This window comes from Armigeres subalbatus, chromosome 2 (assembly GCF_024139115.2).
Source record: "Armigeres subalbatus isolate Guangzhou_Male chromosome 2, GZ_Asu_2, whole genome shotgun sequence".
Taxonomy (NCBI): domain Eukaryota; kingdom Metazoa; phylum Arthropoda; class Insecta; order Diptera; family Culicidae; genus Armigeres; species Armigeres subalbatus.
In genome coordinates this window covers 155115128-155142216 of record NC_085140.1, presented here as the reverse complement: position 1 = coordinate 155142216, position 27089 = coordinate 155115128, and the positions used below count along the sequence as shown (strand labels likewise).

General features: G+C 38.4%; 1 protein-coding gene across 1 annotated transcript in view; it reads left to right on the top strand.

The window, feature by feature from the left end:
• The window catches only part of LOC134211050 (G-protein coupled receptor dmsr-1), a 454370-nt gene that overhangs the window by 268924 nt on the left and 158357 nt on the right, over positions 1 to 27089 (top strand). The window lies entirely within an intron of this gene.

Here is a 27089-nt window from a genome sequence, read left to right as displayed (position 1 = left end):
GATAGGGGAGCTAAATGTCAAAGAAGGAAAATCCATACGATTTGACAGCTTGGTATCCAACATGTTTCGGACAGCAGAACAAAGGGAACCGAGGCGACAGTCTTTGTCTGGTAACTGAAATATCTTTTGCTAGACCTGACTTCGGAAGTGGTGCGTTGATTTATTTGGTGATGTGCTATACAGCACACCACTTCCGAAGTTGGATTTGACGTATGGATTGTGAGAGGAATCTAACTCCGCTGGCGCCTAATTCGGAATACTGAATTGATAATATGTATTTCCACATGTTGAGTGGTTCAATTTTTTCAACATATTTTCCATTTTACCAAGATCAATAGAAGCAATCTAAACAATTTGTAAAGAAGTTGGTAAACGTAATTATCAATGAGAAAAATCCGTGTTGAAATCCCTTTGAAAATAATCCGTTTATGAAAATAATCGGGTGTATGTCAAACTAAAGTCATTTAATATTGGAAGAGAAATAAGAATAGCGAAAGGAAACCATGTGAAAAGTTACTGGAAATAGCTAGCTGGAACGCCAAAGGTTGTAGAAATTTAGAAAAAAGAAATGAAATACTCAATGTCCACATTGTTGATATATCAGGATCCTGATGAAATTGATTCAACAAATTATATATGGAAAGTGAGCGACAATCATTCGAACAAAACTAGAGAATTGGAGGAGAAAAAAAAACAAATATTAAAATACTGAGTATGGAACAAATTAGAAAAAGAATTCTGTGGTGTACAATCAGAATTAACAATTATATCCTGATTATTATCAATATACATTGGCCAAATGTAAAACAGAGTACTTTTCTTAGTAAATTAAGTGAATGGATAGCTAACAGCAAAGACCGAAAGCATCTCATAGTAGTTGGAGACTTTAATACTCAGTTAGGATCAAAAGATCTGAACCAGGAAGATATGAAATGGATAGGTAAACTCCTAAGTCATAATAATTGTAATGACAATGGAGAGATTTTTAAAACCTTCCTTCACACTACTGCTAGACAGAAAAAATGTATCTTCAAAGAAAGGAAAAGGTGCTACAATCACATGGAGAAGTGGCAGCAGACAAAGTCAGATAGATCATGTTTTAACACCCATTATGACCGACTACAGAATCACATATATAACTGGAAATTAGACACACGTTAACTCAGATCACAAATTGTTTACTATAGGTATGAAATTTCGAAAAACAATGAGGAAAAGAAACAACCAAACAACAAAGATATTGATTATTTTACCTTGCGTTAGATGAATATAAAACAAACACGCTAACTGATTATCGCGAACAGTTAAAAGATAAATTAACAATAGCTCTACCGGAGCGATTGATTGTCTGCCCTTACGTTGGGTGACCAATGACATAACAAAATACGTCGTAACTGATCTATACTTTGTTCTCGCGTCAACATTAACATGCTAGTTACTTAGATTACATCACTTACCAAGGTGAATCCTGATCTAAGTAATGACACTTCCTCTCCCTATTTACAATACTCCTTCCCGTAACAACCGTAGAGATGCAGACGATTCGTCGGTCTCTAAAACAACGGTTGTTACACTAACATTCCTTCCCTTCCCTCGATGATCGTAAGGACGTGGCCGGCGCCGTTATTGACCCATTAAAAGTTGAGCTTTCGGAACGTGCACATTGAGGATGGAGTACTAACCCCAAGTCCCATCTGTTGGTTCCCTGTGCAATTCCGCTAGTTCTGGTCAATCACGGAGTAGCAACTACGAATTGTACGGTCATCTCATGCTCATGCTCATGCTCATGCTCATGCTCTATTTGATGCCCTGATGCTCTGGACAAAATTTCAGCCAAATCGGTCAACGTTTGGGTGGTGCTAAACTCGTTGGAAGTTTATATGGAAAAATGTATGCAGAAACATCCAAAAACAGTGAATTGCAGTTTGACGGCAGAGCTTACGATGAAGAACTATGATACTCATTCAGAACTTGGAGAATTTAATACAGAATGTTATGCAGAAAACCGCGAGAAGATTAGAGTTTGCCCGGCTAAGTTATTAGCATTTCTCTGAAGTGGGGTTTGAGCAAATTTCGTTTCTTTTACCTTTGAAAAGAAATAAATTCACCCCTACTACACTCCAGTAAAATGCTAATATCTTTGCCTAATAAACTCTAATCTTCTCGCGGTTTTCAGCATAACATTCTGTATTTAATTCTACAAGAACTGAATGAGTATCATGGTTCTTGATCGTAAATTGTGCCGTCCAACTGTAAATCACTGTTTTTGGATGTTTCTGCATACATTTTTCCATATAAACTTCCAATGAGTTTAGCACCGCCCAAACGTTGACCGATTTGGCTGAAATTTTGTCCAGAGCATCAGGGCACCAAATAGAACCGAATAAGAGGGCGGCCCATCAAAAATTTTGAAAAGGTGTTTTTTGAGCCACCCTAGTGCCCAGGTACCCCACAGGCTCAGTTAAAGACCTAGCTCATTATTTCACCCCCTGGCCATGCATCCTCTCGGCACGGGTCGCTTGACGCCTTGGGATTAGGGGTTAGGGACGATGGTCCCGGTCTAACTCGCAGTGGCCATGGGGAGGGGTCGTCAAGCCCTTGGACAAAGTCCCTGCTGCCCCCAACACAGACTGATATGTGTAAGGACATAAACGGGAACCTTCTTATGAACGAGCGTGAGGTGATCCAAGCACTACGAAGAACATCTGAATGGTGATGTGGCAGTTGAAGATGGCAGTATGGTGAAGGATCTGGGACAACGCGCACAGGACATAATTTTACCGGCTCCGGATCTCCAGGAATTTCAGGAAGAGATTGGCCAGCTGAAGAACAACAAAGCCCATGGGGTTGGCCAACTACCAGGTAAGCTATTCAAACACGGTGGCACTGGATACAGCGCTGTACTGGGTTATTACCAAGATTTGGGAGGAGGAAGTTGTGTCGCATGAGTGGATGGGCGATAAGCTGGATTGTAGCAACTACCGCGCAATCACATTGCTGAACGCCGCCTACAAGGTACTCTCCCAAATTTTATGCCGTCGACTAGCACCAAATGCCAGGCGGGTTTGATGAGCGAACGCTCCACCACGGACCAGGTGTTCGCCATTCGCCAAGTACTGCAGAAATGCCACGAATACAATGTGCCAACACATCATCTATTCATCGACTTCAAAGCCGCATATGATACAATCGATCGGGACCAGCTATGACAGCTAATGCACGAACACGGATTTCCGGATAAACTGACACGGTTGATCAAAGCGACGATGGATCGGGTGATGTGCGTAGTTTGAGTTTCAGGGGCATTCTCGAGTCCCTTCGTAACGCGTTGAGGGTTACGGCTAGGTGATGGTCTTTCGTGTCTGCTATTCAACATCACTTTGGTAGGGGTAATACGAAGAGCAGGAATTAACACGAGTCGCACCATTTTCAATAGATCCGTCCAGCTATTTGGCTTCGCCGACGACATAGATATTATGGCACGTAACTTTGAGAAGATGGAGGAAGCCTACATCAGTCTAGCCTACTGAAGAGAAAAGCTAAGCGGATCGGACTAGTCATCAACACGTCGAAGACGAAGTACATGATAGGAAGAGGTTCAAGAGAAGACAATGTGACCCACCAACCGCGAGTTTGCATCGGTGATGACGAAATCGAGGTGGTAGAAGAAATTGTGTATTTGGGCTCACTGGTGACTTCCGAAAATGATATCGATCGAATACCGATCGAATAGAATTCGCCACCGTACAAAACTGACTATCTACAAAACGCTCATTAGACCGGATGGCGGACGGTACGTGAAGGAGGCGAATGAACCATGAGTTGCATCGTTCACACCGCGAAAATCGGACGACTGCGGTGGGCCGGGCACGTAGCCAGAATGTCGGACAGTAACCCGGTGAAAATGGTTCTCGGCAACGATCTGACGGTCACAAGAAGGCGAGGTGCGCAACGGGCAAGGTGGATCGATCAGGTGGAAGATGACTTGCGGACCCTCCGTAGACTGCGTGGTTGGCTACGTGTAGCCATGGACCGAGCCGAATGGAGAAGACTCTTATATACCGCACAGACCACTTCGGCCTTAGTCTGAATAAATAGTAATAATCGAATCTGCTCATCTTCAAGCGAAACGTAACTTGCATCCGAATCTTTTGCTTTCTTAATAGTCATCATATGGGTACTTTAGGATTTGATTATATCTCCGTCTGATTATATAAAGTTTGTCCGACGAGCAATTGTAGATTACAGCTCCAAGCTTCATATGAGGTGAACCGGTCAAGGGCCGAAAACCTCATTAATAAAGACAATAAAAAAAAAAGCTCCAAGCTTCTTCAACAAAATTCTACGTACCCAAGTTACTTTCTTTGGATTTCTGTAGTCTCTGACGTATACAGATTCCCCAACAACAAATGTTTGTGGATTTTTTTTGCTAATCATCTTCTCAATAGTGTCGCACAGTGTCGCAAAGTGTTTTTCAGCATCAAACTTCAACTTCAATCCCATTTCTCTACCGAACATCAATTTAAATGGGCTTTCCGCTGTCGTTGCATGCTTCGAAGCTCTATAATGCATTTCCAGAAAAAAGTTGATCATCATGGACATCGATTTCTTCTGGAAAACTGCATCGTTGCTAATCTTTTTCAAAGCCGTTTTCACTGTTTTCACAGCATTTTCTGCGGCACCATTCGAGCACGGGCTGTATTGATTCCTCTTGATTTGCAATACTCTTGAAATTCTTCTGACGTGAATTCCGGCAAGTGGTAATTGCACCAAATATATTCACAAATTTTCTCAATTTTATTTGGACGTCAATGTGTGAAGGCTTCAATCCATTTGCTGTAGCCATCAACCATCACAAAAAAATCCGATCCACGAAACGAAAAAATGATTCATGTGAACTCTGTCTCCTGGTGTAGACGTCAGTCGCCAAGGCGAAATAGGATCACTTCTTTCTGGTCGTTGCTGAATGCACAGTTCACATTTTTTTTCCTTGGGTCTCGATATCACTATCCAAGTTTGGCCACCAGAAGTAAAATCAGGCCATACTTTTCATTTTTACGATTCCTGTTGGTGGTTTCTCAGCTTGGTGGGAACAACTATACGATAGCCCTATAGTAAAACACTTTCTTCTACGCTCGTTCCATCACGTTTTTGATAGAATGTTTCCAATGACGGAATATCCAGCCTCATGTTTTTATGAAAATCCGAGACGCAAATGAAATCAGATTCATTTGGGAAAACAAGAGTTATCACGGCTTTAATTCCATCGTTAGATGCGTCGCAGTATAACCTAACAGGAAGATTAGGATTATAGTGAGCCGAAACGGTATCTTCGGAAAGAAGCTTCTTTGCTTTCTCAAAATTCTTTTTGTTGGCCCAGGAGAATTTCGCACCGTCCTTCAACAGTTCATACAGGGGCTTCAAACACTGCGCCAAGCTTGGACAAAATTTCGCATAGTAGTTTGCCACTTCAACAACCCAAGCAGCACAAGTCAAATGAAACTGGTTGCAGCAAATTAATCGTGACTGATTTTGGTCGCAAATAAGCTAATGTGATCTCTTTTCAACATGTGTACTGTTTGGGTTGGGAAACGATCGAGCGTCCTTGACATCAGCTGGCGGTTGCACGTCTAAAATGGCTCTCACTTTCTCTGGATCTTTGTGTAATCCATCTTCATCAATAACATGTCCTAGGTTTGCAACCATCCGCTTGAAAAATTCGCTTTTTTCTTGTTAAACAGGAACCCGACTTTCTTCAAACGGTTTAAAACTTTGATCTTGTTGTGCTTGAATAGGCCTAACTCGCCTTCAAATACCGATGCATGTTTTTTCAATATAGGTTCCAATAACTTCTTACAATCCTTTCCGTCTGTTGATAAGAAGTGAAAATCGATTTTCAAGCTCCAATTCCTCATTGTTTGACGTCCGAATAACGGTTGACGTGATCCTTCAAAAACAAATACTTCTTCCATCGATTCATGTTCCTTGTACTTCATAATTGCTTAAAACGTCTCAACATTCCGGAAACCAGAACCATTGTAGCACAGAAATTCTTCAGTAGAATTTGTTTTCAACGGGATGTCCTAAAACAATCGATCATACATGCTCCTCAAAATAGCGTTCACAGGAATTCCGGTATCGACTTCAAAATTGACCGGGTGTTTATTCACAAAAACTTGCATTTCCACCGGCGGAATGAATATCGAGTTTGTTGATTCGCAAATGATTCACTTTCGAACTACGCTTCTCTCTTGGCATTTCTTAAAATCATGATCTCCTTTACCACACGCGTAACATTCGGATTCATTCTTGTACTGTTTTTTTTTTGCTCATGTACATTAATTTCGTTGCTCCATAGTAGATTCTCTCTATATGGCAATTTTCAAAAGGTTCTCCATCGTCGAGGTTGCTTACTCCTCACAGAGACGTTCAAAAAATTGGTCCTCTTCGTATGGCAGTCACAAACATGTTCAGAAAAAAACGGATTTAATTAGTCGCCGAACTTACAGTTCGCTGCTAATTTCTTCAAACGACTACCGTCAACTGGGGGGAAGATGATCATTTTTAAGACAAAACATGGAATAACAATGTGTGTTTACATTTTAAATCGAAACAAATATTTTCAAAACATGTACTGCTATACGTTGCAATAATCAACAACTTTAGTTTTCTGAAATGCGTTCGCATTTATGAAAATAAATTAAATTATCACACATTTTTTGAATAATCTGGTTTGGGGTGAAGTTGATCAAGACAGCTCTACTAAAACCATTGTGACCTAGTAGTCAAAATACACTAGGTTATTTGTATGAATGTTGAATTTACTACGTAAAGAAGTCTAAGAAGTCAATATTTGAAACGAAAATAGCGTCATTTATGACTATCTCTCTCTTTCTTATACAAAATACATTTTCATGATTATAATCGAAAAACTCGGATTTCTACCTAGCGGTAACATTACTTGAACGGAGAATATTGTTGACTACCGTTTCATAAAAAAAATTGGCACTTTTGACTGACACATCAAATGATCATCTTCACCTCTATGATCATCTTCCCCCCAGTTGACGGTACTCCATTCCACAATCGATTCCCCTTCACCTTGTCTTGCCTCAAAAAACTTTGCTCTTTCCCGGAAAACAACCAGCGTTGAGGTAAACAGCTGCTTCAATAAATCACATAGCTCCGAAAACCTTCTCATCGATTTGATAGGCAACTAAAAATCTCTTCAAACGCTCTTCATACTACGGCCAGGAATCTCCAATTTTGAATTCCGGAGGCTTGACAAAATTCATTCTTCCAATCTATAATTTTTACCCCATCCCCAAGTGACATTTTAAGTTTTATAATGCTCTTCAAGACCATTATTTTTCTACAAGAGTTTTATAAAACAAGCATAAAAAAAATGTTACTAGGGAGGTGACCTAGGGCAAGATACTTACACGAATCTTCATACTTCGGATAAATAAAATAGATTAAAAGAAGAAAATATTCCAATTAAAAATAATATTCTGATACTAATAATAATATTCTAGAACGTTGCTTTCTCCTCCACTGGCATTGGTTGCCAAATTGCACTCCCCAACAAACATTGAAGACAAATAAAGCGCCTATACAGCCAAAAATAGGCTTCTTCAGTTAACAAACTAGCCTAGCCTAAATTGTTTATTGGGTCGTTGGGCCCCTTCCGTCGTCGCAGCACGGCAGCGGCTGACAGACCTCTGATTATCTTCGTTTTCTTTCTGGTTCCATTTTCTGTTTTGTCGTCTTCTTCTTGTTCCCCTTCTTCACACCTGCAAGATTTAGGGACATGTAACATGCTTCCGGTAACCGTCCTTGATAATTAGTTAGGAGAATAGCAAGCTCCTTTAACGAATCGTCCTAGCAAGGCTGGTGCTTGAAACGCAAAATCTGCTGCTCCTCGAATAAAAGCCAACGTAGTTTGAAACAACTAAAACTGTTAGTTGAATTTCAAGCTAAATTTTTTGTTGTTTCAATGTCCAAATTTTGATCCTTCTTTCGGTGTAACTACCATAGAAACGGACTTAAGTTCAACTTTATGTTTACTCCAGACAAGCTATTGATTATCCGACTGAGTAGAAACACAGATAACAGACATGGAGGCTCGAACAAAATTTCTCACAAATACTGGTGTAAACGAGCAAACCGAACACCAACGCCATCGACGTCGACATTGCAACTCACAATCTCATTTTGACAACACGATGGCGCTGGTATGCTCTTGCATGCATAATGATACTAGCGCACAGTGGCATTTTCTGATGACGCTAGCGCTGATTCTGCCCTGGATAACGGCGACATTCCAAAGTTATTTTATAATGAACAGTAAAAAGTTATCACAACATAGCGAGTGCAGCTTCAACGTCTGTTCTCTGTGGTAGGAATTCTTATAACCTTTTGACATAGTGTGACGTTCGCATTCATAGATAGTGGTAACGTGCAATATTGTCGATTTGCACTACTTCACCAGAGCTAAAACAGCCCGTTTCAATTAATTTCTTCTTTAACGCGCGATTAACTAATAGTTGCTTAACTATCAGTGACTCTTGGTGCAGGGTCTTCAATGAGATTACCTGTCACGGTCGCCAAGTGACGTTCGTATTCATCTTTGAATTGGAGAGATATTCTTTATAAGAAAATCGGTATCACCTTACAAGCGGATGGTCATGGGTTCGATTCCCAGCCCCTCCACCGAAACCCTCGTCAGTCGCCGGACCCGCAGCCCATACGGTGGCGTTTGGGAGACGCGCCTTACCATCACGGCTGCCTGATGACGACTGACAAGTGACAACTTGTTCTTCTCGGAGGCATTCCTCCAACGTTACCCGGATAAATGGCAACCGAACAATGCAACGATCATTGGATACACGACATGGACAAACGGACACAATGGACTCACTACGAGATGGACTGGCAACGACAACGATAATGAATAATGGAAATCTAAAAATAGATTCTGTGTGGATTCTGCACAGCAGAATATCACAGTAGATCTCGGCACAGTAGCGGTTATGTAACACAGAGTGCCTGAATAAATAAAGAAAGGAATAAAAAAAAATCGGTGGCTAAACTAAAACAAGCTCGAAAGAGTAACCGCTGATTCAGGCCGAAAGACTGCTTAAGTCGATTCTCGGTCAATGATTGTTTTGTATTTTTAACATACAGAAATCATATAGAATTTGTACAATTTGATTATCTGAATGCCTACGCTAATAAATTTTTTTGGATTTCAGTCTTTACTGGCTATTAAAACCACCCCCATGAAACGGCTGTTATCCACGAACAACTCGCCTGAAGCCGAAAACATGGTGCTGCAACATGGTGCTGGATGTAAACATTGCCGGTTAAGCAATAAACACACGAAGTCAGAATGTCGAAGTCGGATGCGTAAGCGGCATGTGTTGTATTGTTAAATTATATTCAACGAGATGTATTGCATTGTTGCGTGATTCTCGACGTGATTAATTGGCGCTTTGATGTTGCATGAAGAAGAAGAAGCAGAAAGATGATATTTAAAAAAATTCGCACGAGAAAACATACAAAGATATCTCTGAAATTCTAAAGGCAATCTAATTAAAAACGGTAAACAGTACGGGGTTGGACTTTTCTTATACTGTGTATTAAGTATGATATCACAGAGTAAAAATTGAAATTGAAATATTGTGTTTATTGTGCAGTAGAAAACAAGCCTAACCCCGTACTGCTTACCGTTTTTAATTAAATTGCTTCTAGAATTTTAAAGAGAGAGAGTTTCAAAAATTTCTTCGTATGTTTTCCCGTGCGAATATTTTTGATTATCATCTTTCTGCTTCTTCTTCTTCATGCAACATTAAAGCGCCAATCGCCAATTCTCTCGCGGCAGTATGAACGGAGCTTAAAATAGGAAAGGCAACACTAGCGCCACCCAATCGGTAGACGGCTTCAAGAACTACATCTCATTTCAGGGGGGTGATTAAAACGACATATTTCTTCTACGCCCGACGTTTTAATGGTTTATTCTAGGAATGGGCGTTTTTCGGAAAAATATCGATACTACCGAATCGATGTTTTTATTGTCGAAAAATCGATGCCGAAAAATATCGGCGTTGAAACATCGATATTCCGATATATCGATACGCCCGAAAAATTAAAAGCACGAGCAAAAAAAAAAAACAGGGTTAGTTTAGATTTTTCATTTCAGGTCATCGAATCGCACATCAAAGTTTCGCTGTTTCGCAGTTTTTAACAGATTGTGCCTAATGTGCTATATTTTTGGAATTCAAAAAATCGAAATCCGATATCCGCTAGAAAAAATCGATACAGTGAAATATCGAACTTAAAAAAATCGATACGAAATATCGATTAATCGGAGCGAAAATATCGATTCCCGATATATCGTATCGGTATCGCCCATTCCTAGTTTATTCGTAGGGCGTAGAAGAAATATGTCGTTTTAATAGCCAGTAAAGACTGAAAGCCAAAAAAAATGTATTAGTAAGATTCAAACAGTCGAGAGCCTATTGAATGCCTATGAATAGAAGAGTGAGACAGCTAGAGAGACTGTCAAAAATGTTTATTACAATAATGTCAGTTAAATGTGGACCTAGCCAGATAAAGTTTGGGTAAATCTTGCGAAGAGAACAATAATAACATTTATATTCGTTGCCTCGGGTACATTTCCATTCTCAGATTTCCACGTAAAGTATAAACTTCAATCAATGATTTATTTTAAAAGCTGCACCCCCATCAAACTCGATCTGATTGACAAGCTCAAATGTATTTTCAGTATATTTTTTTTGTCATTATTCATTATTGTACATGACTCATCTCTAGGTCTCTGTGTGGTTTATTTACAGCATTTTAATCCAATCATTATTTTTGTTATTGCCATCGACGCCCAAAGCAAACGCTGTAGCCAAATTCATATCCTGATTGTAGGTTTTCATCCGGATATAGGCGGCAACAGCAAATTGATGATGTGCTTCATCCTTCCGAAATCAACCGTTAATCCAGTTCATTGACACAGTTCGTTTTGAAGTTTTATTTTTCATTTAAAAATGTTTGACTCAATTACACCTGCTATAGAGTGATTAGTCATGCTGAAACGTTATGCAGATAAAATTGATTTTTTGGAATTCTTGATTATATTAGCGGAACGGTTCTGTTTTCCATCCCACATCCACATCCATAACATTCATCTCATCGTGGAACAAAGAAATACAGTACACGCAAAAAAAGCGTTCATGAATTCGTGAACTAACAAGTTCACGGTGTATTTTTTCGTGAACAGCAGCCACGGATTCGGGAACAAAGTCACGTTTTCTGGAACGTTCTGGAAAACGTGACTGGTGTTCCCGAATCCATGAATTAAATCACGGTGTATTTTTGCTAGTTCACGAATTCGGGAACGCTTTTCTTGCGTGTACAAATCTCGTCGCTTCTTTTTGCTAACATGCGTACTCAGTGTTGAAAAAATTATAAAATTAAGAAACAAATCAAATTCCGTATCATTACTTTTCCGCATCTTAACTATGAGTGTTATTTTGACCATTATAGCACTCGAACGAGTTAAGTAACGTTCGTTAAAACATTTATTGTATGCCCTTGGTTGCATAATATTTTGAGAGTTTCGATCCAAATTACGCAGAAGCAAATTACGCTCTCACTCCCATATAGATCGTTCTCATAATTGAATCGTTTGTTTGTAAAACTGCATTGTAACATTTTTGGCCAACACGTGATTTTTATGGTATTCTGAATCCTTGTCAAAAAGAATGTGTTCTGACAAAAAAAAAATACAAAAAAATTGTTCGGAAACATATGAAACTTATGTTAGTTTGTTTGAGAAACTACATATGTACGCCACACACTTTGAACAGCAATTATGGCGCACAGATTGCTGTTTCCGAACTGAAAATGCCCCAAGAGCAGATTAAATCCGAAAGAAAATGAAAAATTCTATTACTATAAGGCTATCTGACGTTTATCCTCTTTCTCTTGCACGCGCACGGACGGGATAGGGTTTGTTTTCATACGGAAACGCTTCCGAAGCGTTTCCGTATGAAAACAAATCCTATCCTTCCCGTGCGCGTGCAAGAGAAAGATGATTAAACGTCAGATAGCCTTATGCCGGTCCAGTTTTTTGGTTTCGCCGACGATATTGATATTATGGCACGTAACTTTGAGAGGATTGAGGAAGCCTACATCGGATTGAAAAGCGAAGCTGAACGGATTGGACTAGTCATCAACACGTCGAAGACGAAGTACATGATAGGAGAGGCTCAAGAGAGAACAACGTAAGCCACCCACCACGAGTTTGTATTGGTGGTGACGAAATCGAGGTGGTTGAAGAATTCGTTTACTTCGGCTCACTGGTGACCGCCGACAACGATACCAGCAAAGAAATTCGGAGACGCATCATGGCAGGAAATCGTACGTACTTTATACTATCGACAGACATATGATTTCCGCACAATGATTTTCGTATCACGCTGTACGCGTACAGTGACTAGATGACACACATCTTTTCTTTCCACCATTGTATCTATTTGACTGATTCTACCGCTTTCCAAAACTATATTTTTCATCAAAATGTATAGAAATCATAAACTGTTACTATAGATTTTATGAGTAATTACACAATATGTACCCATATTTTTTTTAATAAATTGTGAATTCGCGTCAGCAGTTCATTAATCGATATGAAAATGTCATAGTTTTCCAATTCTTCGTATAAGTATTTTAGCAGAAATATGCGAGTTCTTGCAAATATTCCACAGGGCAATTATTTCTGCGGACGTTTGAAAAAATTCTAACGTGTAAATTTATGACAAATGTCCAGTTTCTGATTTATAAGAATTTAACGGTAAATTGTACATTGGCAATTATATTACTCAAATGTCCAGAGAATATTACTATAATGAAATAGCAATGATTTGTAATTAATTCAAGAATTTTTTAGAACAAAAACTTCTACGGGATACTGTGTTTTATGCACCTAAAAGCTTGAAAATCACTTTAACATGGTCAAAACGTAAACGGAACGAATAGCATTGTTCACAAGACTTGTAGAGCATATCAAAAGCTTCCGTTTAATGGTTGTTACGATGATTTTTGGCATTTATATCTCTTGTTAGATTTTTATCAAAATTGAAAATAGCTCAAAATCACTGAATCGACTTGAGCCACCTCAAAATTTTATCCGAATTAGCTGAAAATTTGACAGGAGGTTTATTTTACCATAAGAATTGTGTTTCTGGGCTGACTTTTTGAAAACATGAAGAGGTCTAATGTATAGTCACAAAATCTTAGACCCCCTCTCCCCTAAAACCTGTGACGTCATTATTGAACGACCCCTAACAGGTTTATTCGGATACGGAACTCCGGGTTTTTCAAACACTTATTTACTTCGCGCTGACTACCGTTTATTTCTACACTTCACTTTTACCTCCACGAGATCCTCCTCTCCTCTCCTCCCTCCCTCTCCAAACACTAGAGATCCAATTTTGAATTTGTCCAAACAACAGTACAAAACATTCTTCCCATCTAAAAAGTAGATGCTCACTAATGGCAAATCAAAGAGCCCGCATCCTTCCCAATCCTTATTCCAATTAAAACCCATGGGATCCTTGCACAAAATGTTCGAAATCACACGATACAGAAATCAAATCATTGAATATAATGCAAAAGTGACGGTAGATCTTTCCCGGAAACAACCCAAGAACTGGAAAAATCAATAGGGGGCTGTCCACAAACCACGTAGACCGAAATTTCACATTTTCAAACCCCCCCGTCCCCCCTAGTAGACTTTCGTAGACTTTTCCGAAACCCCTCCCCCCCTCCTTTGAAGTCTACGTAGACTTTTCTAAATTTCACAAAATATCATATGCGGTTTAAAAAATATGGAGATCAACGTTTTAATCAATTCAGCTATTCAAACCAATTTCAGTATGTAAATATTGTCCATAGCTCCCGAATAGCTCAAATCTCAAAGCCTATTTTATTTCTGTTGAACTCGATTCTTCACAAAGGTGTGCGCCACCGCCGCCGACACTTTTGCATAGGCACGCCATAGCCTCAAATCTGTAACGCATCTGAACGGTTCAAATTTGTAGAAAACCGAACAATTTTCAGAACTTCGAAAAATTTCGAGTTGAGTCCCAAGAATTTCCTTCTAGAAACCAAAAGTTTTCCCATTATTAGTAATTTTCAGTGAAAATTCTATTTTATTTCCCCAGGTAATTTTAAGTTTAAACGAACATTTCGAAATATTTCCCGTGGAATTTTAGAATGGTTTCCTACTATATTTTTAAATTTCTGTTTCAAATTTGGAGCAATTTCCACATTTCAAAGAATTTTCCGAATAATTTTCGATGGAAATTATGAAGAGTTTTTTGTTGAAATTTTCGTGAATTTCTCATAAAAATTTCGAATAAATTTTCGTAAAATTGATAAAGGCTTTCTTACAAAAATTGCAAATACATATTTTATTTGTGGAAACTCATAGAGTTTTTGGTGGAAAAATAAAATAATCTCTCGCGGAAATTTTTAACATTTTCTATAGCAATTCCGAAGATTTTCCATAAATAATTCCAAAGAATTTGCCATAGAACTTTTGATTAATTTGCCGTTAGTTTTCCAATAATTTCATATGAACATTCCGAAAAGTTTTGCTTATCTGTCTAAAGAATTCCTCGCGAAAATTCCGAAAATTAAAATTACCGAAATTAAGAAAAGTTTCCCAGGGACTTCCTAGAAAATAGGGCTTCCATTCTCTGGAAGGATTTCCCGGGATATGAACATAAGTTTCTCGAATTTCCCAGGAAATGTTTTTGCGGGTTTTAAATTTGATACAAATATTAGTCTAAAGAACTGATCTATTATATTTTTACTAATATTCTCTCTTCGTTCTCTTAATAAAATTTCGTCTTAAAAATTGATGGACGAAATGTCTTCTTCCAATAAACAAATCAAAATCCTTTTCATTTCCCCACTTATTGATAATAAATGAAGTCATGCATAAGAAGAGTTGCATGACTTGTGCGATGCAATCTTGAAGCTTTTAGGTGGTGGTGCAGAGCGACATGTTTCCAATATCACAGATCTTTGACTACTATATCGATTAGGAAAACGTTATATTTCAGAAGGCAACAATGGGCCTAAGAGAAGATCATATCAGGGCACCGCATACTTTATGCTGGAACAAGAGCTAGAATCTGCAAAATAAAGATGAAATCTCCAAATGTTTTTGGTAAACTTATTCAGAATCGTCAACAATTCTATGTTTATATGAGGCCATATCCATGTGAAATGGAGCCCTTATTTTTGTTCTCAGCAATTATATGCTGTCAAAGTCGTTCAGGTCTGTGTTTCGTATTTTTCTTTAGTCATATGGTTAATTCTTCGGTTTTTTTATTTCTAAGCTCTCATTTTTATTAGACGTATTCATGATATAAAAAAAAATTGCGATTCTATGCGTCTACTCATAATCGTTTTCGCATGATGAGATACGCTTTTCATAACTTTTTTTAGCTAAATTGGACAAAATTTCGAGGTGGCTAAAATAGATTGGTTGTTGACTTCTCAGACTTCTAAAAGAATCTATCAAAAGATAGGAATACTTACATTGTATGCTTCAACATGGATATAAAGTATACGGCATACTTGAATAATTTTGTCATTCATTCAACTTTGCGTAGAATGATCCGATTTTGATGAAACCGGAACCACCGTCGCGGAAACTCTTCTAGTATACTGTCCCATTGCAAAACCTCAGATTGGCCCCTGGCCAACGGAGAAGTACCGTATGCCATATGCCCTGAAAAAAGTTACTTTCGCAGAACACCCGGAACCTGCTACAAATTGACCAGAGAGTCTTACTTTTGTAATGTAGGTATTTCAACATTGAGCACGCAGCAGTAAAATCTACTTGAAAATAGTTCCAACATAAGGCGAAATAACCTGAGCTCTAAAATTTATTTTTGATAATAATTTTGAATACATTTCTGTCGATCAAAGTGCTCAAATTTATTTCCCGGGATCCCGGGAATTTCTAGAAAATCTCCAATGGAAATTCTGAAGGGAAATTTCGGAGAATTCCCCTAACAAGTATTAAAAAATGTCTTTTGGAAATTCAAATGACTTTTTATTTGATATTCTAAAATGCTTCCTTTGTAAATTCCAAAGAATTTTCCGTTGAAGTACGACATAATTTCCCGTTAAAATTCTTAAGAATCACTTGTCGTTTGCATAGAAGTTCCTGCCGAAAATCAAAAGAGGTTCTGGTAGAATCTGCAATAAAATCGGAGAGGAAATTTTAAAAAAATCTAAGGTTTTTATAGAACACTTCAGAGAATTTTCCTTATCAACATAGAAGAATTTCCATGTGAAATCCATGGTAGTTTGAAGCCGTAGTTCAGCAAAAAAAAAACTTAAAAATCAAACAAGTGAACTTCTCACAAAGCTGCTGCACAAATTGTTATCAAAAAAAAGTCTACGTAGACTTTTGGTATACCCCCGTCCCCCTTCGTAGACTTACGTAGACTTTTTCGAAACCCCTCCCCCCCTCTCAAGAGTCTACGTGGTTTATGGACAGCCCCTAGGAAGACATCTTCAGAGCGTAATTGTAGCAAATAATGGGTTTACAAATAATTACTTTGCCAATGTAATGAATAATATCATCCAGAATTGCAGAAAAACGAATTTTACTCAGTCAGCATGCAAATGTTTGTTTTTATTTCATATGTCAAACGGCGTATTTGACATTTCAAAACAACAAATTATGTTCTGTTTCGTACAATACAACGGTCGCAGGGCAGGGTACGGAAATCATCGTGCTATCGTGATACCAGCGTGATTCTGGGTGACAGACATGTGATTTTATGCTGTACAGTGATATTGGTATCATATATGTGTCACAAGTATTAGACTCCACAAAACGCTCCGATCGAATAGAGTTCGCCGCTGTACCAAACTGACTATCTACAAAACGCTCATTAGACCGGTAGGGTAAGGGAGGTATTTTGGACCACTTTAGGAGATGGCCGAACAGTTTTTCGAATAAAAGTTAGATTTTGTAATAATGCTTGATCAATTCCCTATGCAACTAAAAAGTGGCGAATACTAGCTAGGATTTGTAGATAAAAATGTTGTAAATCCCACCGAAAGAATCCAACTATCATAAATTCTGAAGATATGTTAGATTTAATTTTGGACCACCTGTTTTTATTTTGGACCACCTATTGAACATATTTTGGACCACTCGAATAATTTTGTATTGCTTGCAAAGCTATGTTACTATTTGAATAAATAAGTGATCTCCAACATTTTCGTCGTTTTTCATTCTTAAAGTCCTTGTTAAGCAATACGTTTTAATAAGCACTCAAAAGCTTAGAACAATATCTACTAGCTAAGAGTATTGATACTAATATAAATGTCAGTACCATTTGGTACAGCATTATCAAAGCAAAACAAACCTGATCACTCCTACCCTGCCATATTTTTATGTAGTTTGCCAGATCTGTTACATTTGCGTCATTGATAGTAGTAGGTTGCCCGGTTCTTCCTTGCTCCTTGCACATTCTTTTTCCAAACGAAACAATCGTAGAACGCGGAACTCTGTTGCTTTGGCAAGCAGCACGGACGGAGAGCTATAGTAAAGATTGGTTCTTGTCATGGAGCTTTCTTATCTATTTTCGTATGGAAACAATGAAAACAGTTACACGTTGCCACGTTGGTTCAATAGACATTTTTCACGGGGCTTACATCAATAAATCTCGGGTACTTATTCAAAAGGACGTATGTGATTTTGTAAACAAAGACTCAAACGTCGATTTGTCCAATCTGATGGCACTTCCACGCAAACCATCGCCACGGACAGGTAGGGGAAGCCTTTGGCTACCTGTTGGTGGTGTTGGTTTGCGTGGGAGTGCCATCAGATTGGACAAATCGGGGTTTAAGTTTAGCATTAGCATTAGCATTAGCATTGAGCAATTCGCACAAATTCGTAGGTGGTACAAGCCAAGACTATTGTATGAGAGTAGCATCACTATCATCCGTTACCACAGATATTGATTTGGGACTAATCACTATCTCTTAGATGGAAGCAATGCACCTTCCAATAGTCGAGATCTGTCCTGGCCACGTCCTTGCGAATGCTGAGGAAGGGGAAGGATGGTTAGTTGGACACCTACTTAAGAAAGATGCAGAGAACTCTACGACCTCTCATAGGTGCCACGGGAGGTTTTGGGATTGTGTGGAAGGTTATAACAGTAGGAATCGTTTTGGTAGAACGTGAAACACAGAAAGAACTAAGATAGAAATGCAAAGTAGGAAAGGGACGAACTTGGAATTGAACCCACGACCTCCTGCTTATAAGGTAGAAGCGGTAGCCACTAGACCACCGAGCTCGTCGACAAATCGGCGTTTAAATCTTTGTTTACAAAATCACATACGTCCTTTTGAATAAGTACCCGAGAAATGGTAATTTATAAATGCAGTATGAACAGTAATTTATGAATGGTTTGATACTAAAGAAAAAAAACCCAAATTTATCCACCAGTGGTGATTATGCCTTTCTCGATTCAATGTGTTGAACTAGTATGGTAAATGCAACGTAAATTGCCTACATATTGGCGGTTAAAAGCTTTGATGCGATTATATCACGCTACTTAAGAATTACTCAACTACGAGAGTAATGGATTGCGTCACGGCTAAATTGATTAATGACATGTAAATTGATGTGCATGTAAACAGCGTATTTGTTAAAAGAAAAATAGCAATATTATTCAAACCGAATGAGTTATTAACAAACAAAAACAATAGTGTCCAACTAGGAAAGTTTCTCCGTCGAATGAAACTAGTTGCACTCGAATCGGTCAAGTCCTTCTATATGAAACATGTTTAACATTAAAAAATTCCCGGGGCTACAAACATCCACACACACACACACACAGACGGACATTTGCTCAGTTTTTCGAGCTGAGTCGATTGGTACATAACACTATGGGTCTCCGAGCCTTCTATCAAAATTTGGCTTTTGGAATGAAATTATAGCCTTCTGGTACAACTTTGTTGTACGAGAAAGGCAAAAAGGTTGGTAAAAACAAAAGTTATTATTATTATTGTCTGTATTTAAAAGGCTTCCAGCCCTTGGCTGGCTCACCTGGTAGCAAAAAAGCAAAAGTTTAAGAGATCTAGAACTTAAAAAGAAGATATGTCGAAAATATGTTCGGTTTAATAAAAAATGAACCTATTTTGGACATGCCTCAGAATACTGTTTTTAAGCCTACAATGTTTTGCTCGAGATATGAAACTGCTTTAATTAGGTTTTAATAAGTCAATAACATCATTCACATGTTTTAAATTTATGTACAAATAAACTTACAGCTTTTGAAGTTGACTTCAATTTTACAATGTCGTCTTGGTTTTGGTCTAATCCAGCCGGAATGGGTGAATGCGTGAAAATATTCTCAATAATTGATATATTTTATGAGAAACAAATTTAGGAGATAACTTATGGATAGTTTCTTTTTGCAATAAAATTTGAATGTTGCATGTTTTATTTAGTCTTGTGTGATATAAATGCAAAATTCATCTAGGTGGTCCAAAATATGAGCCCGATCCAAAATACAGCCGTTACCCTAGTTCTCTACGGACACTAGATCTTGACGATGCTCGTGGAGGACCTACGCGCACTGGGAGTTTTCAAAAGGAAAGTGCTGCGTACTATCTATGTTAGGTGCAGATGGCGGACGGTACGTTGAAGAGGCGAATGAACCATGAGTTGCATCAGCTGTTGGGAGAACCATCCATCGTTCACACGTAGCCAGAATGTCGGGCAGTAATCCGGTGACAACGATCCGAAGATAACAAAAAGGCGAGGTGCACAGCGGGCAAGGTGGATCGATCAGGTGGAGGACGATTCGCGAACTCTCCGCGTGGTTGCCGACGTGCAGCCATTGACCGAGCCGAATGTAGAATAGAGATGGGCAAAACAGCTCATTGCAGTGAGCGGATCTGATCCGTTCAGTTCATTGAAAAGAGTCAGCTCCTTGGATCAGCTCTTCAGTTCTTTAATGCTACATATAATAAAACATAATTGTTAATATTATTATTTTAATTATTGTTCAAAAAATTGAAAAATTTATGTCATTCATTGATTTATTCATTCGTTCATCATTCATCTATTTAATTTTCTTTGAAATTTTTAAAATGTTTAGCTACAGTGATGTAATAATTTCTATTGAAAAACCGACAATTTTAAACTAATAACATTTATTACGCTTTTTCTGACCGTCTAGTTTTGAAGTCTAGGAGTTCATTTAGAACTATCACATTTATTTCTATACAAAAACTAACTCAACATTATTTTCTATTCATAATTCTAAGCTACATTTTGTTGATAACGTTTCTCAAATCGTTAATTTAAATAATTCAGTCCCTAGTCTCTGATATGTATATGAACCATATCACGTGTCATAAGTTTTCTCTTCATACTGGGTGCAGTAAATCAATGTCTTGTTTGCGCGCGCTTCTAACCCTTCTAACCATGCGTAGTTGACATTTTCATACAAGCGAGCCCATTCATCTATATTGGTTCCCGAAATGCGAGAGAAATAAAAACAAGAGAGTAAAAAAATACAGAGCACGGTGCTACAAACAAACCGAGTGCACATGTAGCAGTATGCTGGCGGGAAAACCCGTCGCAAGTAAAAGATCCGCTCCGTGCAAGACACAGCACCCAGCTCGGTTCGTTTGAACCACACGGTTCGCTCGCTAGAATCGGTCGCGACTGATCCGGATCGAGATCCGTGTCGCACGGATCTGAGCTAGTGGCGCAGCTCTCGCTCCCATGTCACAGCAATTTCGAGACGGACGACGACATGAGCGGAACTGAGAGTTGTTCGGATCTTCGGATCTTTTGCTTAGTACGGTTCGTTCGCTACCGCACTACTAGGTATCTTTTGTGTGTCCGTTCGTAGCGCCGAGTATGTGGGTATGGGTTAAGAAATAGGCGGCAAGCTAGATTATTTTTGCTTGTGTGTTTCTTATTCGTCGCTGCGGTAGACATGATTTCTGTTGCTTGGCTAGATGGTTCTGTCGCTTGGCTTGATGGTGCTTGAGGTGCAAATAATAAACGATCAGCACGTGCGCAGTACTGGACTGGAATACTCATACAAGCTCGCTTGTGTTGTGTACCGAGAGCGTGGTATTTTCGTTTGTGCTGTACAAAATACAACAGCGCGCGTACTCGAGTGCGTACGCTCGAGGGAGTTTCTCTAGGCGCGTGTTTGACAATGATTTCATCAATTTAAAGTGAGTTGCTGAGCTGGGCTTCTTTAAAAAAGATCCATGGCTCATCAGCTCAATGTAAGGAAGCGAATCTTTGGAACAGCTCCTGAGCGGAACGCCCATCTCTAATGTAGAAGACTCTTATATACTGCACAGGCCTTAATCTGAATAAATAATAATAATAATAGCAATTTAACGGAGTAGCAACCATGGGCGGTTAATCATGATCATGCTCGTGGAATTTGAATGAATTGAGCTTTTATGTGAAAGATGCTTATTATGCGTCAGGTGATGCATCGCAGTGGAAAAAAAGTGATTTAGTTTTAAAACCTTTTTAGAAAAAGGTTTGCCAACTTTCTCCAAAAGATTTCTCGAATCTCATTATTTTTTTATTACTATTTTATCGTTATGAAAAACAATGCTTGAAGTGACAAATTAAAAAAAGGTAAAGTTTGTTGTGCATCCCATCAATGTTTCGGCTGGCTGGTGCAGAAAAGTGTTTGAAAACTTGTATTTAACCCTCCACAAACCATTTTTTTTTTCAAATATTTCTTCGAATTTATTAATCTGACTTAGTGCAATTCTAGTTCCAATTTCAATTAGAGTGTGGGGGAATTTGGATACTGACTGCTATCGTGGTACTCTCCCAACTATGTCTTAAAGTTCATACATGACGAAATACAGTGTTAAAACGCAGAAATATTGAATTAGAAAATATCACATCATGAATTTCCTCACTTTTAAACAAAGGATCAGATTTGAATGCGTTCCAACACTTCAGACTGATAGATAATATTAAAACATAAGTGGCATGCAAATGAATAGCTACGTGCGATTATGTAAAATGAGTTTTCACAAAAAAAAAACATTCAACTCAATTATGCTGGAAAACCCGTACGCCCTCCGATGACTCCACTAACAAAGATTAATTATCAAGGATTATTTCACCTCAATCCACTTCATTTGATTCCCAATACTCGTGGGATGCCACTCATAGTGATTATTGCCACCATTATGCAACTGTGTCGATGATAATAAATTTGGTTTCATTGAAACGAATCTGAACGAAAAAAAATCAACGGGTAACCGTAGCAGAGACCATCATTTTTCATCTATCTTTTTTGCATCAAACTGTGATTTTCAGTCAAAAACTATTCTGCAATACAACAAATGCAGATATTATTGTAAAAATGCAATGAAATCAAGTTAAAATCTATTGCTACAAGTGACATGGCCGTTTAGAATAAAAAATAATGGAAAATAGTAGAGTAAGTAGATTAGAGTAGATTACAGTTTTATGATTGAAAATTATGTTACCCTGCGCGGAACTGTCAACGTTTAGGAACATAGTTTTCCACGAAATAGGAATAGTCAAGAAATTTCAATCCTATACACTTTTGCGCTGAAAAGCTATTACAATTTGAATGTACGATTCAGGTCATATTGACCCGAACACGTTAGGAAGGTTAAGTTCGATAAAAAAAAAATCTAACAAATAGAAGTAAGAATCCGTAATTTTCTGTAATATGGAAAACATCCTGAAACTACGCAGAAGTCAGCATCGTGGCGTAAGGAGAGTACAACGGTCAACAGTAAACTTTCTTCTGTTTTCCACATACAAAAGGGGCTTCAATTGACAACGTGGAAACATCTCTGATAGGGTAATGAATAGAATTTCCTCTCAAATATCAGCAATCTATAACTTCTGTGCGTCTTTTCGCTATTCCAGAAACCAATTTTCACAAACAATCAATCTTGTGGTATTCACGCAAAAGAATAGGCTTGTCTACGAAAATTCCTCTGTGTATGGTAAACTTGCTATCAGACAAAAGTTTTTGACTGACACATACCAGAACACACCTGTTTACAGCCGGTCATACATCTTTTTCGTTCCACCTATATAGTTATACATATTCACATCTACTTCCCACATCCCTCAGCATTTACCTATACCGCAAATGCCATTGGCACTTATCGTTCCAATAAATCAGGAAAACGGAAAGCTTTTAGGCTGTAACCATTATTGGCACTTCTACGCATACGGGGAACAATTTCATCTTATCTAGAAATTATTTTCCAATTTCGTATTCATTGAATTAAAAAAATCGTTTACATCGATCTTTTTCTTCTTCTCCTATATACAATTAATTTCTGGCTGGCCGATCGACGAGAAAATTTGTATGCAGGAGTTCTTGGGGCCGGGGAAGGTTCTCAAGATGGTTCGAGACTGCTCTAGAAAGGCATGTCCCCATACATATGAAACATAAATTACTGTATAACTCGCGAATTATTCAAGCAAATGGAACCAAAATTTGGCATGTGGGGTTTTTTAGAGACAAGAAATGTTTTTATGATGGTTAGAGCCCGCTTCCCACTACAGAAGGGAGGGCTCCCATACAAACGAAACACACATTTCTGCATAACTAATAAAGCGAGTGGAATCCAATTTGGCAGAAGTTTTGACTTTTGCTCTGCCAAATAAAATCGAATAAATTGCTGAAAATTTATATTGGGAATACAAAATAAATGTTTGGGCTAAATAATCATTTTGGGCGAGACAAAGTTCGACGGGTCAGCTAGTATTCAACGATAAGGGTCTCCAGTTATCCGGTCCGGTCCGGTCTAGGATGTTTTCGGGTGGAAAATATTCTCGCATACCTGGGCATAGTGTTGCAATTGTATTGGTCACACAAGATACGTACTCATGCAATGGCAGGCATAGAAAAGCTTTTCATTAACGTTTCATGGAACGTACACACGATCAAGCAGTTTGACCAACATTGACTCCACCTCTCGTTTGTTCAATCATCCATCAAGTTTTACCAATAGCGGCACGAACATACAATTTATTCGACCAACAATATCGCACACGAACGACCGAAGCGCCAACTTGAGCACCAACCATCAAAAAATATATGGGGGTTTGTGCAACTTCACTACAAATGCTCAAACATGTTCGGCGAACCTTGACTCCACCCCCAACAACTCAAACCAAAATCAAACCGTTTTAATTTTTTCAACCGAGCCGCCAACTGTCAAATGGTTGTTCGAACAACTTCACACACTTTCAAACAAAACAGCAACCGAAGCGTTTTCTTGGGGACGGAGTCAATGTTCGTCAAACTGCTTGACTGGTGTGTACGTTGCATCAGAATGCGCGCCAACTTTTGTAATACGAGCACGCGCGCATTGTATTTTGTATAACAGTTTTAGGTTGTGCATTTATTAATATTATATCTCTTAAAGTTAAGGAGATAGACGCTTACAATCTTCAACAAAATTGTTCAGGACATCCAGGCATACAATCTGAAATACATACTAGTTAGAAAACAAATGGTCAAAACAAAAGATATTTTAGTTACTAGATAAATATTGTCGCTTCGGTTCCCTTTGTTCTGCTGTCCGAAACATGTGTGGTACATACCTGTCAAATCGTATGGATTTTCCTTCTTTGACATTCAGCTCCCCTATCCTCGCCAGCAAAAGATGTTCCGGACAGCGACGACAGCGACAATCTTTATCTAGTAACTAAAATATCTTTTGTCAAAACCATCGTGATGGAGTCCAGTTTAGTTCGGAATTCGACTGATAGGCTGCGCTAGTGTACATAGAATATCAGTCTACTAGTTAAATATTTCAAAATCTGTAAAACATAGGAAATTGCCGTCTTCTACAAAGCTGCAAGGGTGGTCAAAACCATCGTAACGGAAAGCAAATTAGTTTAGAATTCAACCACTGTGTGGCGCTAGTGCAGCAGGAATACACATTCACTTGGATATCTCTAAATCTGTAAGGTTTTGGAAGTTACCGTCTTCTGCAAAATTGTTCAGGCGGTAAGGACTACTGTGATAAAGGCAAGTTTGAAAATCAATATGGAGGCAAATTTAGTTTGGAATTCAACTGCTTGACGGCGCTAGTATATTAAGTATCATCATCATCATAATCAACACCAATATCAGTTTGTATAGATATCTCGCAATTCATAAAATTTATAATCTTGCTGTCTTCTGTACAGTTGTTTGGCTGCAAGGAATTACACTTCAGATTAGATAGCTGTTAGAATATACGTTAGGTATTCCCAAATCTGATTTTGAAGTTCCATGAGCTTGATTTCTTTAAAGCTGCATCACTCTGATAGTTTTCTTATGTTATGAATTATCAAAATAATTATCTAGGAAGCTATTCTGGAATTTATCCGTTTAGGGTTGTATCTGGGGGGTTCAGTGTGTTGGAATAGGTAATATATTGAAAGTTGCAGGATTGAGATATATCTCACGTAACAAGCAATTCCTCACTTACTAGCGCGTCAAGCGGTTGAAATCCAAGCTAGCTTTGCTTCCATATTGGATATTACCACCCGAACAACTTTGTAGAAAACGCTACTTTCCTAAGCCTCACAGATAGCAAGATATCTCACCTTACAAGTAATTCTCATACGCTAGCGCCGCCAAGCGGTTTTATTCCAAACTAATTCTGCTTCCATATTGAATATTACCACCGAACACCTTTGTAGAAGATGATAACTCCAACAGATTCCGATCTCACCTAAAAATAATTTCTTATACACTAGCGCCGCCAAGCGGTTGAATTCCCTAGCCTACCTGCATCACAATGGTTTTTACCTCCCAAACAACTTTGTAGAAGACGACAGCATTCTAAATCCCACAATTTGCGAGATATCTCACCTAACAAGTAATTCATCATACACTAGCGCTGCCAAGCGGGTGAATTCCAAACTAAGCTTACCTCTATCATGATATTTCTAACTACTTCAACGACATTGTAGAAGACACCAGTTTTCTAAATCTTACAAATTTCGAGGTATTTGACCAAACATGATGGTAAAAATTTTCACAGTTGGGTGTTGGGTGTTGGGTGTTGGGTGTGGAGCCATAGAATAAGTAGAAGAAGAAGAAGAAGAACATTGTTGAGAATCATGTTGAAATGTTCTAATTTATTTTATATAAATCAAATGTAAGCGATTATGTTTTATGTGTACTGAGCACGTCAACGTCAGTTGTAGGGTTGTGCGATAAATAGATTAAGGTTCAAGAACTTGGAGGACTCCGCCATGATTCGATCGAACTGTAGTCTCCATAAGTGTGAAACTAATGACACCACATCCCAGAAGCTTATAATAAATATTGTATAGGTACAAGGAATATTTGAGTTGGGGGTTCTCATCGAAATAAAGTTTAGTTCGCGTCGATCGATACCCTGTGCCACATCTTCATCAATATTCACTGTATCCAATCTATTCATGGGTCAACCACTTCAATTAAAACGCACTCGATTGGAATGTCCTTTCAACCCATTATTTATGAGGCTGATTGAGGGTACATTCTGTGCTGGATGCGATAATGCAGCATTTCAAAAAGTTGTAATCAGTAATAAATGTACGAAAATAAAATTAGTAATGATGATAGACCTGAACCCAAAATCAACGTCAAAGATGTCGTTCTAATTTTTCTTTCTTTCCTTTTCCTGGCATTGTTTTCCCCTACGTTGTTATAACCCACATAAACAACCACCCATCATACTCGCTTCGATAATGACGAGTCCTTCCTGGAATGGTTCATTCTTTGATAGGAACCTGAAATTGCAGCACTTGTTTGTTGTTGCTATGGTTGAAAAATATTCAACACTGTCTTTTTGTTTTGAATAGCAAACATTTATTCAAGCGAAAGGAAATCTGAAAAAATCTAAATGACTTTGAAGCACAAGATACGTGTGAAGGACAATTTTATGTCGTCTAATGATTCAGAATGGCGGTCTTTAGATAGCCTTGCGAACCAAGG